General features: G+C 39.6%; 1 long non-coding RNA gene across 1 annotated transcript in view; it reads left to right on the top strand.

The window, feature by feature from the left end:
• Nucleotides 1–984: 984 nt before the first annotated feature.
• The window catches only part of LOC309653670, a 36,002-nt gene continuing 20,641 nt past the window's right edge, over nt 985–16,345 (top strand). The window contains exon 1 of the long non-coding RNA XR_014259355.1: nt 985–1,121. This is a non-coding gene — a long non-coding RNA (uncharacterized lncRNA). The remainder of the gene's footprint in view (nt 1,122–16,345) is intronic.

Genomic DNA, 16,345 nt, shown 5'->3' with positions numbered 1-16,345 from the left:
AAGGAGTTGACTCATGTGACCGTGAGGCAGGCAAGTCAGGGCAGGACTCTGGGCTGGAGACACAGGGAAGAGCTGATGTGCCAAGGCCATTGGAGGAACAGTTCCCTCTTTCTACGGAACCTCATTTTTCTCTCCAGTCCTTCAACTGATGGACGAGGCCCACCCACGCCACGGCATTGACAATCTCCTTTATGCAAAGTGGTCCAATTTCAGTGTTCATCTCTTCTGAAAAATACCTTCCTGGCCACATCTGGAATAATGTTTGTGGTTGCCGGGGCCCCACGCAGTGCGCACATGAGATTAACCATCCCCGTGGCGATGACACTTTATTTTCTCCCTTGACCATTGTCACTACTATTCCAATTAAAATGGCAGCGCCATGAGGGCAGGGCATTTCCTTTTTTGCCAGTACTGAGCGTCCAGGTCTGGTGCCTAGCATAGGCTAAATACACAGCATTTTTGTGAACAGAAGCCAGGATTCCGGCTGCCATATTTAATGAGGAATTATAGTCTTATTATTGGGGGGGAGGTGTCACGGTACGTCAAGGGCGGGAGTCGAACCCGCCACCCCAGGCCCCGAGGGGTCTCCCCGGGTCTCCACTTCGGGCCGGTGGGTGTGGCCGGGGGCAGCTGAAGACGTGCGTGCGTGCTTGCGTGCGTACGTGCGTGCGTGCGTTCGTACGTGCGTGCGTGCGTGCGAGGGGGCGGGTCCACGGGGCGGGAGGCGCTCGCTGCGAGTGAGTGGTTCAGCTGGCCCCCGGCTCATTGTGCTTGCCTCACGCCGGCCCCAGTTGGCAGCAGCGCTGGAGGCCCCGGGCCTGTGACCACAAAGAGGGAGCCGGGGGCCGGACGGGAGCAGGCCGCCGGCGGCGGCGGCGGCGGCGGCGGCGGCGGCGGCGGCGGCGCGGCGGCGGCGCCGGCTGAGGCCCAGGCCAGGCTCCCTCCCCTCAGACTCCCGCCCGCCCGCCTGTCCCGCCCCCGCCGGCGGCGCCCCGCCCCTCCCCCAACCGCCAGACTAGCCTGGTGCGGGGGCCGCGCGCGAAAACGTGGGGGAGAAGCTGAGGCTGGAGTCGCCCGTGGTGGCCGAGCCCGCCGTCTACCCATGGCTGCTGCTGGTCTACGTGAGTGCCGCCCGTCCCCTCTTCCTGGACCTCCACCTCTCTTCCCCCAGGGCGCGCGCTGAGCCCACCGAGAAACGGAGCGACTCGAGTCGCCAGACCCTCTTTGGAGCCCCCCTTCCCGCCCTGCCTGCTTCTCCGCGGCCGTTTCCAGCCCCCGTGCGCAGGGTGGGCAGAGGGGAGCCGGGGCCGGCCGGGGGCACAGACTCGGCCGCGGGGACCCCGCGCTTCCGAGGGTCGCCCGAGCCGGTCTGCCGTTGGCCCTGTAGGGCTGGGGACCCCGGTCCCCCCCACCGGCCTGAACTGCTGGCGGGCTTGCCCTTCCGTACTTTATGATCTGACACGTCGGGTTTCTTTTTCCTGGCCAGCTTTACCATTACCTGCCCAGCTTTCCCAGCATCCCCTGATAATGTGTTAGATATTCAAGTTTTAGGGCCCGGTCCCAGCCCTATGGAATCAGCAACTCTGGTGGGGCTCAGTGATCTCTGTTACAACAGACCCTCCAGATGATTTTTATTCACCTTAAAGTTTGAAAATATCTGCATTGTCAGCTGGCCAAAGCATCCACCAGCAGGTGAAGGGGAGTGGCGCCTGGAAAAGATAGGGACTAGCCAAGGTAAGTACAGTAGCATTTGCCATGGTAGTAATGGAGAATGCCTTTTCTCCACTGGTTGGCACAGACTAGTAGTATCTGGGAGCAGTGGCAGGGTTATTTCGGATGCTTTACATTGCAATGTAGAGTGACCGCTGTCCTGGTTTGCCAGGGACTTCCCCTGTGTGAGCACTTAAAATCTCATCCTGGCAAACCCCTTAGCCTTGGGTTTGAAAAACTTAGGGAATAACATGAAATTTAGGGGAAACATGATCTAGGTTTTGGGCAAGTCACAAGTGCTAATTAAAGCTAAGCAAGTATGGACAACATCTAGCCTCCTTTACCCCTTTGCGGGGAGGTAAATCTTGATTGGGTGAGAGGACTTATTGTTAAGAGATCTTTGTAGAAACATCCCCTTCTGCTTAGTCCGCTGGTTCTCGGTTCTGGCTAGACATTGGCATCGTCTGAGGAGAGTTAAAATGATTGTATTGGTCTAGCATGACCAACCGTCGGTGTGAGGGTTTTTAAAAAGTGCTTCAGAGGATTCTAATGTGCAGCCAAATTTAGGTGCCACTGCTTAAGCTTTTGAACCGCTGCTACGTATTTTCACCTCATCTTGCTGTGAGAATATCCAACTGTAGTTGAGGTTTGTTTTTTTTCTTTTTCTTTTTTTAACTGTCTTATTATAAGATTTACTGTCTTAAATAAGATTGAATGTACAGAAACTCCTGCTAGTCCATCTGGTATAGCTGGATACCCGGAGTAATATCGTTAAGATATGTACCATTTAAGTATTGTGACTGGCCTTTTAAAAATTAACATATGCATTAAATTAGTATTGATAGTATAGATCTCTTTCGAAGTTGTCATGTTGGGGAGCTATACCTCTAATCTGCTGCCATTGCTAAATATCTGGACACCTCTTATTAGGAATTGCTTTAAAAAATCTTTAGGGATTAAAACCAAGATTGCTGTATTATTTGTACTGGGACCACAAAAACCTCACGAAGTTCCCCTGCTGTACCTTCTACCCCCATCTCTAACCCTTGGCAACTTCTAATCTGTTCTCCATCTCCACAGTTTTGTTATTTTAAGAATAATATGTAAACATAATCATGAATTACTTAATCTTCGGAGATTGGCTTTTAAAAAATTTTCCCTCGGCATCATTCCCTTGAAGTTCATTTCAATTTTTGCATATATTAATAATTTGTTCCTTGTTGTTGCTCGGTAGTATTCTATCATAAGATTTTATCACAATTTGTTTCAACATTCACCCATTGAAAGACATTTGGGTAGTTGCCAGTTTTCGGCTATTAGAAATAAAACTGCTATGAACATTTATGTGTAAGTTTCTGTGGGAACTTCATTAAGTTTTTGTTTCTTTTGGATAAATGCTCAAGAGTACAATTACTGCATTGTAGGGTGAATCTACTTTTAGGATTAAAAGAGACTGTCAAGCTGTTTCTCAGAGTGGCTAAACCATTTTATTTTCCCACCAGTGATGTGATATAATTTTTCTACGTACTCGCTAGCATTTGATGTTGTCACTATACTTTAATTTTAGTTATTCTCTGATATCTCATTATGGTCTTAATTTGCATTTCCCTGACGGCTAACGATGTTGAACATCTTTTCATGTGCTTCTTTGCCATGTGTATATTCTCTTCCATGAAATGTCTGTTCCTGTCTTCTGACTATTTTCTAGTTGGATTTTTTTAAGTTGTTTGGAGAGTTCTTTGTATATTATAGATACAAGTCATTTGTCTCCTATGGGGTTTTCAAATATGTTTTCCCACTGTGTAATTTGAGTTTTCATCCACTTAAAAGGATCTTCTATGAAGCATTTTTAACTTATTTTGATGAGATCCAATTTATCAGTTTTTGCTTTTATTGATCATACTTTCGGTGTCAAGTCTAAGAATTATTCACCTAGTTCTAGATGCCAAAGATTTTCTCCTATTTTTTTTTTCTAAAACTGTCCTGCTTTTACATTTAAGATTATGATCCACTTTGATTTAATTTTTGTGTAAGATGTGTAAGGTTTAGGTTAAGGTTCATTGTTTGTTTGTTTGTTTTTGTCGAGGGATGTCCAACTGTTTCAGTACCATTTTTTGAAAAGTCTATTCTTCCCTGATAGCTTTTGCACTGCTGTCAAAACCAAGTTAAATGTATTTGTGTCGGTCTATTTCTGGGTTCTCTGTTCCATTCCATTGATCTGTGTATCTACCCTCCATCATTATGGCGAAATCTTGAAATTGGGTAGATTAATTCCTCCCATTTTAATCTTCCTTTACAAATTGTTTTAGCTATTCTTCAGCCTCTTCCTACCATATAAATCTTAGAATAAGCTTGTCTATATCCACAAAAACCTTGAGGGCATTTTAAGAGTAATTGTGTTAAGCCTGTTAACTTGGGGAGAATTGACATCTTTATTATGTTGTGTTTTCTAATCCATGAACAAGGTATGTCTCCCTATTTGTTTGGGACTTTTAAAATTTTCTTCATCAGCATTTTGTAATTTTCAGTATAGAGGTCCTATAAATGTCTTATTGGGCTTCTATTTAAGTATTTATTTAGGTCAGTTGTAAATGGCATCACATATTTTTATTTAAGCTTCTACACATTTGTTATTAATATGTAATTTGATAAAATTGTGTGGATCTTGTACTCTAAAACATTTACAAACGAATATTATTTCTCAAGCTTTTTGTGGATTCCTTGGTATTTTCTCCATTTAGATTATCATCTCATCTTCAGATATAGACAGTTTTAGTTTTCCTTATTCAATATAATAGGATATATTACTATTCAACATTCAGTAGGATATATTCCTTCCTATTCAACATAGTAGGAATAGTTCTTTCATCTTTTAAATAAACTTTTTAAAAATTTAACTGTTAAATTTATCTATTTATTTATTTTTGCTTTATTTTCTTACTAGAACCTCCAGTAATATATTTAATAAAAGTGGTGAGAGCAGATATCGGTGCCTTGTTTCTGATCTTACAGAGAAAGCGTTCAGTCTTTCACAGTTAAATATAATGTCGGTATAGGTTGTTTGTAGATCATCTTTATGAGTTTCAGTATGTTCCTTTTCTATTCCTAGTTTGCTTGGAGTTTTTTTTCTTCTTTTTTTAAAATCATGAATGGGATTGGATTTTATCAAATGCTTTCTCTGCATTAATGATTAGGATCACATGACTTTTCCCCCTTAATCTGTTGGATATGGTAGATTACATTGTTTGATTTTCAAATATTTAACCAACTTTGCATAACTGGAATAAATACCGCTTGGTCATGGTATATTATTCTTTTTATATATTTCTGGATTTAATTTGCTAATATTTGGCTGAGGATTTTTACAGCCAATTTCATAAAAAATACTGGGCTGTAGTTTTCTTCTTTCTATACTGTCCCAGTCTGGTTTTGGTATCAAGGTAATACTGGCTTCATAAAATTAATTAGGAACTGTTCCCTCTACTTCCGTTTCTTATCAAGTCATGTAAAATTGGTGTTAATGCTTTAAGTCTTGGGTAAAAGTGAAACATCTAAGCCTGAATATTTCTTTTGGGAGTTTTTAAATGAAAAATCAGTGTTTCTCATAGTTACAGGAAAATTGAGATTGTCTCTTTCATCTTGGCTGAGTTTTGGTAGTTTTGGGTGTAGACGCATTGGTCCATTTCATCCACAGTTTTGAATTTATAGTGTAGACTTGTTCATAATAACGTGTCCCTTATTAACCTGCAGGATATGTCATGGTATCCCTGGTTGCATTTCTGATATCTGTGATTTGTGCCATCTCTCTTTTTATCTTTATCAGTCTTGCTACATCTTTCTTGATTAGATTGTTTATTTTGAAGAACCAGCCTTTTGTTTCATTGATTTCCTCCCCCCCCCCATTTTCCTGTTTTTAGTTTCATGGATTTTTGTTTCATCTTTATTATTTCCTTCTTTCTGCTTGTTTAGTGTTTTTTCCTCTTCCGTTTTTACTATTTTAATATAGAAAATTAGACTATTTCTTTGAAATATTTTCTTTCCCAATTTAGTGCTATAAACTTGCCTTTCAGCATTGCTTTCACTTCATTCCACAAACGTTGATCTGTTATATCTCCATTTTCTTTTATTCTATGCATTTAAAATTTTTTCCTTGACTTTTTACCCATGAGTTATTTGGAATTGTGATGTTTAGTTTTCATGTGATTGAAGATTTTCCTGTTGTCTTTCTGTTATTGATTTCTAGTCTGGTTCCATTATGGCTAGAGAACATACTCTCTCTGATTTTAATTCTTTTAAATCTGCTAATGTTTTTTTATCACCCAGTGTATGGTATATGAGTGAATGTTCCATGGACACTTGAATATGTATTCTGCTTTTATTGAGTGTGTTCTTTAAATGTCAGTTATATCCTGTTGATTGATGATGTTTTCAGTTCTTCCATACCCTTGCTGATTTTTCTCTCTGGGAGTTCTATAAATTGCTGTGTTGAAGTCTCAAATAATAATTGTGGATTTGAAATTTTCTCCTTTTACCTTTTTCAGTGTTTGCTTCATGTGTTTTGAAGTTCTGTTGTTTGGTGCACACGCATTTAGTATCACTAGGTCATCTAGGTGGATTATTCCTGTTATCTTTATGTAATGACCCTCTTTGCCCCTAATAATTTCCTTTGCTCTGAAATCTACTTTATCTGATATTAATATAGCCATTTCTGCTTTTTCTGATGAATGTTCACATGATATACCTTTTTCATCCTTTTACTCTGAACTACCAATATCATGATGTTTAAAGTAAGCTTCTTATAGACAGTATATAGTTGGATCATGCTTGTGATTTTTTCATCTACTCTTCCAATGTCTGTCTTTGACTTGGCTATTTAGATCATTTAGAGTTAATGTAACGATTGCTATGTTAAAGATGAGGTCTAGCATTTTATTTTTTTTATGTTTATTTTTTATTTTATTTTTTTCACACACACACACACTGTATTTTATTTTTACAAGAGATAAATAGACTGACAACAAGCATTCTACATGGATGACCACAACAAAAGCAACAATGATTGCAATTACCAAACATGAAACACACTCATGCTATGTCATAATATTGACATTCAGTCCAGTAATCCTCCACTGTAACAGCTCCTTTACTTTGCAGTGAAAATTGATTTGTATATTCTTTGCCTCTGAGTCCTTGTGAGATTTTTTTTTTAATTCAGACGGAAAGTCACAAAAATTATACTCATCCTCATCAGTTCACTCAGTCCCATGTAATTAAATTTTTTTTCATCTTGATCTTTTGTTAGCACTTTTATGAGTTCATCAGTTTTTCATTAGAGTTCTGAAAATGCTTATTCATTCAGTTCAGTAGTACAGTCAGTTACCAGAAACCTGTACTTGTCAGAGTCTTTTCCATGAATTTCTTGAAGATGAAACCCTTTTATAGGAACATATTTGCCAAAGCATCAGAGTACACCCAGAACTGTCTGTAAATGAGAAAAGACTTAAAAATGACCACAGTTAAAGATTTGATGAAAGTTCATAATAATGCAGTTGACAAGAAAATTAGTTATTTCTGAGATATACATTTTAAAGTAATAACTAGGATTATTACTTATAACATTATACCAGAACATATAAGATTTTTAGAAATTTCATGTAATGTCTGAAACATTTATATTAACATATTTCCATACATATTTCAATACAAATACAAATATAAGATTTTTAGAAATTTCATGTAATGTCTGAAACATTTATATTAACATATTTCCATACAAATAACCCAATGAAAGTTTAGTATTAGTTGTTTTGTTTGTTTGTTTTTTTATACTGCAGGTTCTTATTAGGCATCAATTTTATACACATCAGTGTATACATGTCAATCCCAATCGCCCAATTCAGCACACCACCATCCCCACCCCACCGCAGTTTACCATTTTATTTTTTGTTTTGTCTTTTACCTCAGTTTCTCAATCCTGTGTTTCTCTTATTTTGCCTTCTTGTGGGTTACTTAAACATTTTTTAATAAGTCCATTTTAATCTAATTTATTTATAATCGTTTGTGGATACTGTTTGTATAGTTTTCTTAGTGGTTGCTTTTGGCATTACACTATACATATGTAACTTATCATAGCCTACTGGAATCAGTGGTTTATTACTTCAAGTGAAGTTTCAAAATTTTACTTCCATTTAGGTCTCTTAATAGTCCCCAGTTTTAAAGTATGATTTTCTGTAGTATTTCCTTTATATACATTGAGAACCACATCAGATGGTGTCATAATTTTTGCTTTGACCATCAGAGGGAATTTAAGAAACTCATGAGGCTAATGATAGTCTCTTATATTTATCCCACTTGTTTTCACCCATTCCATTGTTCCCCTTTTCTTTCTGAAGTTGCCAGTCTTCTGTTATTTTTTTTTATGTTTGCATAACAGTAGGTGATATCTGGGCTTTCCAGTGCCATTGGATATGAGTTTCAGGAAACACTGAGCCTGGCTCACTTAATGCTACTGAGTTGGAGGGTTTGTATACGTTGGGCCTGTTGGCACAGCAGATGCTAGCAGATTAGACTAATGCTGATGGGACTAGTGCCACAGGAGGATGCATTCCCATTCAGGCTATGCTGCTGCTACAGTAGATCAAATCCCCCTCTACCCCAAGTGTGGGGCAGTGACCTGCTGCTGTCACTGCTTCTTTATTAGGCTGCTTTCGCCTCAGGTGTGTGGTGGGATCCCTTGGAAGCTGCTGCTGCTGTCAATCACAGGGTTAAATTCATTTTAGAAAAACTTAAATATAAATATATAGCCTGGCTCTTGTAGGACCTCTGTATTTGTTTTTTTATTGCTTTCATACGAATTACCACAAATTGAGTGACTCAAAACATCGTAAATTTATTACCTTACAAGTCTGACATTGGTCTCAATTGAGTAAAGTAAAAGTGTTGGCAGGATCGACAGATGAATGGATAAAGCTGTGGCACATATATACAATGGAATATTACTCAGCCATAAAAAGAAATGAAATTGAGTTATTTGTAGTGAGGGGGATTGACCTAGAGACTGTCATACAGAGTGAAGTAAGTCAGAAAGAGAAAAACAAATACCGTATGCTAACACATATATATGGAATCTAAAAAAAAAAGAAAAAAATGGTTATGAAGAACCTAGGGGCAGGACAGGAATAAAGACTCAGCCATAGAGAATGGACTTGAGGACACAGGGAGGGGGAAGGGTAATCTGGGATGAAGTGAGAGAGTGGCATGGACATATATATACTACCAAATGTAAAATAAATAGCTAGTGGGAAGCAGCCACAAAGCACAGGGAGTGGAATCCTGCAGTGTTTGCTGATGGGTCATTTTGGAAGAGCTGACTTTCAGTCTGAAGCTCTGCCTGTTTGCATCTGAAGAATCTGCATTTAAGGAGAGGGTGTATGAGGAAGGGGGTGTATGAGGGACAAAGGTGTCCTGGGTGCAGATGAGCCAGGACCTGACCAGCTGCCTTTTGGGTCCTCTGGTCCCATCTCTTGGTCTGTGCCTCATCTGCATCATCACTGTCCCCGCTGGCACCCCTGGGGTGTTGTTGTCTGAGTGAGATTTCCCTGGTGCCCCTGCTCTCCTCCCCTCCTCCTGCTGGTTGGGGAGGGAACTGCTTGTTGTGTGGTCTGTACTCCTGAGGCACGAAGGACCCTGTAGCATGGACCTGCAGAGTGTGGGATGTGGTCCCAAGAGCATGGGGCCCACATAGGACACAACATCGGGGCATGACCAGTATTAGGGCTGCCTCATCACTGACAGGGAATGTTGTCCAGATCGTGCTCGGGAGGGTGTGGTGGGTGGCCTGGGACCCTAGAGGCCCCATTCCTATCCTGGAGCTTGGAGAGTGCATCCCCATGGGCTCCAGATTCACCCCATATCTCAGCCATATCCCTCTGTCCTGTCTTTGAACTCAGGAAAACGAGTTCTCTTGTCCACAACATAGGCCTGGTCCTGTTGGTATTAGGATTCTTTAAGTTAGGCATCCTGGGATAGCTCTTTTTAGGCCTGAGAAGGAACAACTCAGGAGTGTACAACAATTTCAGATGAAACTAATATTCAATGACTATCTCTAACTACTCGGTTGTTGACTTCTATTAGTCATTATTCTCCTGGTTTTAGCTCTGATGTGGGGATTACAGAGGAGTCAACATTTAAATCTTCATAATCTGTGTATTTGTAGCTTCAGTATCATTACTGACCCATAGTTTTTTATGGTTTGGGAAGAGTTATTGATTTCATGTGTCATGTAAAGGATTCACAATGATGATAGGGCAATTAAGATTACAATAATGGCTAGTAAATTGTTCACATTTTCTCTACCTGTGCATCTATTGTATGCAAGTGAGTTAGTTTAGATGTCAATATTAGTGAAATGATATAGAGGACTAGAGAACTTATTTTAAAAATCACTATTAATGTGTGATGATGAAAATGTAAAAGTTCTTCCATAATCGGTGATGTTGTATCTTGAGAGCCTAGATGAAAGTGATATGCCTTAGTAATATACAGGATTTTAGCCTATGATTTAACTTTGACAAAGCTACATCACTTTTTACTTTTATCTCATTTATTGAGAAAGACATAATTGTTATGGTGTTGGCTTGAAACTGGTTGAAAAGGACTTGAGTCCTTCCTTATTTCACATTTACATAGGTAGGATCTTGAAACATAGGATATGGTGGAGGGCATTCGTGTAACCATTCTAGGTTAGGAGTAGCAATTTCCACTGCTAAGACTTCTTGTTTAGACGCAAATGCTTTTCAAAGTATGAAGATTATTAGCATTACTGCTGCTACGGAGATGAATGAGCCTAAAGATAAAATATTTCATGTTGTGTGTGCCTCAGGGTACTCAGACTAACGTAGTGACATCCCTGAGAGGCCAAGAAAGTGCTGCAGGAAGTCATATTTACTACTACAAATATACTTGTGAAGTGAATTTTTGCTCATGCTGAGTTAACTGTATAACCTGAGAATAGTGGGAATCAGTGTAGGAAGCCTCCTATAATAGTGAAGACTGCTCCCATGGACATTAGGTCACGGAAGTGTGCTACTACATAGTATGTATCCTGGAGGACAATGTCTGGGGATGAGTTGGCTAAGATGATTCCTGTCAAACCACCTACTGTAAAAAGAAAAACTAAAGCCTAAAACTCATAGTATAGTGGGAGGTCATATAATATTACCTCCGTGAACAGTTGCTAACCAGGGACTTCCCTGGTGACGCAGTGGTTATGAATTCGCCTGCCAATGCAGGGGACATGGGTTCGAGCCCTCGTCTGGGAAGATTCCGCATGGCGCGGAGCAAAAAGCCCATGCACCACAACTACTGAGCTGCCCTCTAGAGCCTGCAAGCCACAACTACTGAAGCCCACGCGCCTAGAGGCCGTGCTCTGCAACAAGAGAAGCCACTGCAATGAAAAGGCCGTGCACCGCAACCAGAGAAAGCCCACGTGCAGCAACCAAGACCCAACGCAGCCAAAAAAAAAAAGAAACGAGAAAGAAAACTTAAATAAAGAGTTGCTAATCAGCTAGATACTTTTACTCCTGTAGGGATAGAAGTAATTACGGTAGCTGATGCAAAGTATGCTCCTGAGTCGACAGCTATCCCTATGGTAAACATATGATGGGCCCACAAGAGAAATCCTAAAAAGCCAGTGGACGTGACTCATACTAGTCCCAAATAGCTGAAAGGCACTTTTTGTCCTAAATAGTATGTAATGATATGTGAGATTATAACAAAGCCTGGTAGGCCATGAATACAGACTTCAGGGTGACCAAAGAGTCAGAATAGGTGTTGGTATAGGATTCAGTCTCCTCCTGCAGGGTCAAAGAAAGTAGTGTTTAGATTTCTGTCTCTTAACAATATGGCAATTCTGGCTGCTCAGACTGAGAGTGGTAATTATAGTAATATGGCTATAGTTGGGAAAGATTAAACAAATACTGGTGTTTGGTATTGGGATATGACTGATAGTTTTGTATTAAAGACTATAGTAATAAAAGTAATAGCACCAAGAATTGAAGAGACACCTGCTAAATGTAAGGAGAAAATGGTTAGATCGACAGAGGCTCCTTCATGGGCCAGATTGCAGGCTAGAGCTGAATATAGGGTTCCACTTGTACCAGAACCAGCTTCTACTATTGGTGATATGAGTAAGAGTAAGAATGATGGGGGAAGTAGTCAAAAGTTTATATGATGTACTGGGGGAAATGCTACCTCAGGTGCCCCAGTTATTAGTGGCCCAAGTCAGTTTTCAAATCCTGAAATCATAATGGGTACAACTATAAAGAAAATTATTACAAGTGCAGGGACTGTTATGACTACCTTACAGATTTGGGCATCTCCAAGTAGCGCTCCAGGTTAGCATAGGTCAGCCAGGATTAATATACTTAAGGCGCTGCCTGCTACTCCAGCTCAAGCACCAAATAGTAAAGATAAAATGCCGATATCTTTGTGATTTGTTGAAAATAATCAGCAGTGTATGAACAGAGGTAAAATGACTGAGCTAGCATTCGACTGTAAATCTAAAGACAGAGATTGAGCCCTCTTTCTGGCAAACCCTGTGGTGAATCAACAGATTGAATTGTAACTTGAGAGAAGCAGCTTCAATTCTGCCGGTGATTTTCCTGCCTTTTTTTTTCTTCTTTTTTCTTTCTCAAAGGGAGGAGAAGTAGATTGAAGCCAGTTGACTAGAGGATTTGCCTGTTAACTAAAATTTCCTGGGGTTAAAACTCATCAATCTCGTAAGGATTTGGCTTAATTACAGTGTTTGCTTTGCATTCAATTGATATAGGAGAAAGTCCTGCAGTCCTTATTTTTAGAAATTAAGTAAATTGTACTTGTTTAGGGTTTTGAAAGCTCTTGGTCTAAGCTAACCTAAATTCCTAGTCCAGCACTGATAGGATGGGTGTTATGGGTAGTAATCGTGTGGCTATTATGATGAGTAATGATAGGAAAGTTATTTGTTTTGTATGTTCAAATTGTTGTACTTTTGTGTTGTTTAATGAAGGGAATATAGTTAGTGATGTGGGTTATGTTAGCTGCAAGTAGAAGTATATGCTGAGGACTGCTGTGATGGCTATTAGTGTTGGTAGAATGATGTTATCATTTTTGTTATCTCTTGGATAATTATTCATTTGGGTCAAAACCCTGATAATGGTGGGCGACCTCCTAATGACACTATAATGCTGAGGATAAGGATCCTGATGGGAGGTGTTTTATCTCATGTGTGTGATAATGATACCCTTGTAGTACATGATCTGGGTATAAATAGGAAGAAGATAGTGTTGTTATGATATAAATTAGTATGTTTAGGATTGTTATACTTGGAATATACATTATAATAGCTGTTATTCATCCTATATGGGCAACTGATGAGGAGGCTGTAATTTTTTCCAGGTGAGTATGGCTAAGTCTGCCTCAGCGTCCAACTATGATTTATAATATCACTATGATTAACAGTATGTTTAGGTTGATGGATGGTGACATGTGGTATAAAACTGATAGGGGTGCAATTTTGTCATGTTGATAGCATCAGGCCTGCTGTTCATGGAATGCCTTGAGTTACTTCGGGCACTCAGAAGTGAAATGGGGAATGTCCTACTTTTGTGACAAGGACGATTGTCATGATAGTGGATGCTGCTGGATTAAAGATTTTTGTAATCCATTGTGTTCTTTGACCAGAGTATATTAGATTAATGATAATAGCCATTATAAGTAGTATTGATGTGGTGGATTGTTTTAGAAAATATTTGTTGGATGCTTCTGTAGCTTATGGGTTCATGTTTTTTATTAGAATGGGGATACCATTAACCAGTGTGAGCTTGTTACTACAATTATATTTCCTGAAATAATGGTCAGTAGAATGATAGTAAAAAACAATGAGAGTTTATTAGTACAGGAAGGATATACAACAATATTTTGGGGGTATGGGCCTTGAAGCTTTCTTAGAGAACCTTACTATATAGCATTGTGGTGTAATGTGGTAGCATGGAGAATGTAAAATTCTTAGAAATAAGTTCAATTCCAGGAATAAGCGCATTTAAACCTCTATCATTTACTTTATCAAAGTAACTCTTTAGTCAAACATATTTCTTAAGTTTGCTGTGGGTTGCCTGGTATGATGACAGGTAGTGAAAACTCTCATATACATAGGGCTAATGTTAGTAGTAAAAAGATTTTTTATAAGAGATGTATACGTTGATCATATCAAAATTGTGGGTAGGATGCTCGAATTCATCGAAAGGAGATTGTTAGATGTGTTTTAATGATGACTTGGGCTGTATATAATTCTGGCACGTAGGGATTGTCGAATGCTCCTAAAAATAGAATGTTGTGGAAATGTTTATTATAAGGAAATTGACATATTCTCTAGGAAGGACGGGGTGAATGGGCCTGCTACATTTTCTACATTGAAGACATAGACAGGTTTTGATTCTACTTCTGTTAAATCAAGTGGGGCTTCATTGGATTTCTGCTACTGCGGAGATAATCAAATTCTGGGTAGGGGTCAGGAGAAAATTAGTCATAGGTGTTCTTGTGTAATAATTACTGTTGAAAGTGTAAATGATCCATTTAGCATTAGGACTGAGAATAGAATAACTGCCAGCAAGACTTCATATGAGATTGTCTGTGCTACTGTCCGTAGAGCTCCAGTGAGTGAGTATTTTGAATCTGAAGCTCAACCAGATCAGAGGATGGAATAAATGGCTAGGCTTGATATGGCTAATATAAATAGTATGCCTACATTTATATCAATTAGTGGATAAGATATGGGAAGAGGAATTCATGTTGTGAGAGCCAGGGTTAAGGCTAGCATTGGGGCAATAATATATAAATTGATGATGTTGATGGTCATGGTGGTTCTTTAATAAATAATTTGAATGTCTCAGTAATGGGTTGTAATAATCCATAGGGGCTGATGACTTTTGGCCCTTTCTGGATTTGTATATAGCCTAGGATTCTCCATTTAGTTAATATGAGGAATGCTATGGTGAATTAAATTGGGTACTTTGTGAAAGAATGTTGATTATAAATATATTCTTAGGAAGAGAACTTGAACCACTGCAGATAAATGTTTCAGTTTTACCTAATTACCGGGCTCTGCCACCGTAACAAACCCTGTTCTACAGTAGGGTATGTATAAATTAACTGAATGTAGATTATATCATCATTTAGTTTGAAGACATTTTGTAAAGTAAGCCGTATTGCTCTTGTCCTTTCATACTGGAAGAAATCTGCAATAGACAGAAACCAACCAGGATGACTCCAGTCTGAACTCAGATCACGTGAGACTTTAATCGTTGAACAAACAGACAATTAATAGCAGTTATACCATTGAAATGTCGTGATCCAGCATCAAGGTCATAAAACATATTGCTGATATGAACTCCAGAATACAATTACTCTGTTATCCCTAGTAAAACTTGTTCCGTTGATCAGTGGTTTAGAAGAACAGGTGATAAAGCATTTTGACTAGCTGGTCTAGATTTTAATCACTCAGAGGCAGTTTTATTCTCCAAAAAATAAATGGCGCACGGGCTCAAGGCACACCGGCTTCAGTACTTGTGGCACGCAGGCTCAGTAGTTGTGGCCCACTGGCTTAGTTGCTCCGTGGCACGTGGGAAATTCCCAGACCGGGGATCGAACAGGGTCCCCTGCATTGGCAGGCGAAATCCTAACCACTGCATCACCAGGGAAGTCCCAGAATCGCAGTCTCCCTTTTAATATACCTTAAGCCCAAAGAATCCATGGAAAATTGTTACAGAAAATAAGACAAAAAAATATTGTAAGGACTATAACAGAAGCATATAATACACAGTTCATATAGACACATCCCAAGCAGTTACAAAGTATATTAAAAGGGAGGCTGCGATTTTAAAAGAATAAGATAAATTATACCCACAAACTCCCAGTCTTTCCTGAAACATTGCAATCTGAAACCCTATTGTAGGAAGCAGAAGATTCCAGGAGACATTCTACAAATGAAGGACTCTAAACCCTGTGGTTGGAAAAGGAATTCTGGAAGGAAGGTATCCTCACCCAAGGAGAGCAGGTTCCTATACTTCTCTAACATCACACCCCTGTAGAATTCCCATTGATCTTGGTCCAGGCATTGTCACTCCTCTTGAGAGAAATCTATGGCCACATCCTGGAATGGCAGCAGTCCCTGAAATTAAAAGTACACATGCCATGTGGCCATGGGAAGAGTTCATAATGTGACCCAAGAAGAAAACAGCAAGTTAAGAGAACTGGTTTTAATTATAGAAGACTGTCTTCAATTATCCACTAATATATATATATTTACAAAGTAACTTTCTCTACCTTATTTGTAACTACAAGAAAAGAGTATGGCATGTGATCCACAAAACCAGTGTAGAGACTATACTTATCTGGAAAAGAAATGATAGAATGATGGTTTCAACACAGGCATATGCATTTTTGAGTGTTTTATTTATATCAAACTGGATAAAATGTGTGTATTTCTCAGACAGAAAAGACATGTCGAGGTAGAAATGTACCTTTCAACTATTCATGGGTACACAAGTACACTGGGGAGATTTTAAAAGTGCAGATCGTGATTCAGTAGGTCTGGTGGGCC

This window comes from Balaenoptera physalus (genome assembly GCF_965194825.1).
Source record: "Balaenoptera physalus genome assembly, contig: HAP1_SCAFFOLD_811, whole genome shotgun sequence".
Taxonomy (NCBI): Eukaryota; Metazoa; Chordata; class Mammalia; order Artiodactyla; family Balaenopteridae; genus Balaenoptera; species Balaenoptera physalus.
Note: the sequence above shows the minus strand (reverse complement) of the source record. Positions and strands in the feature narration are given on the sequence as shown.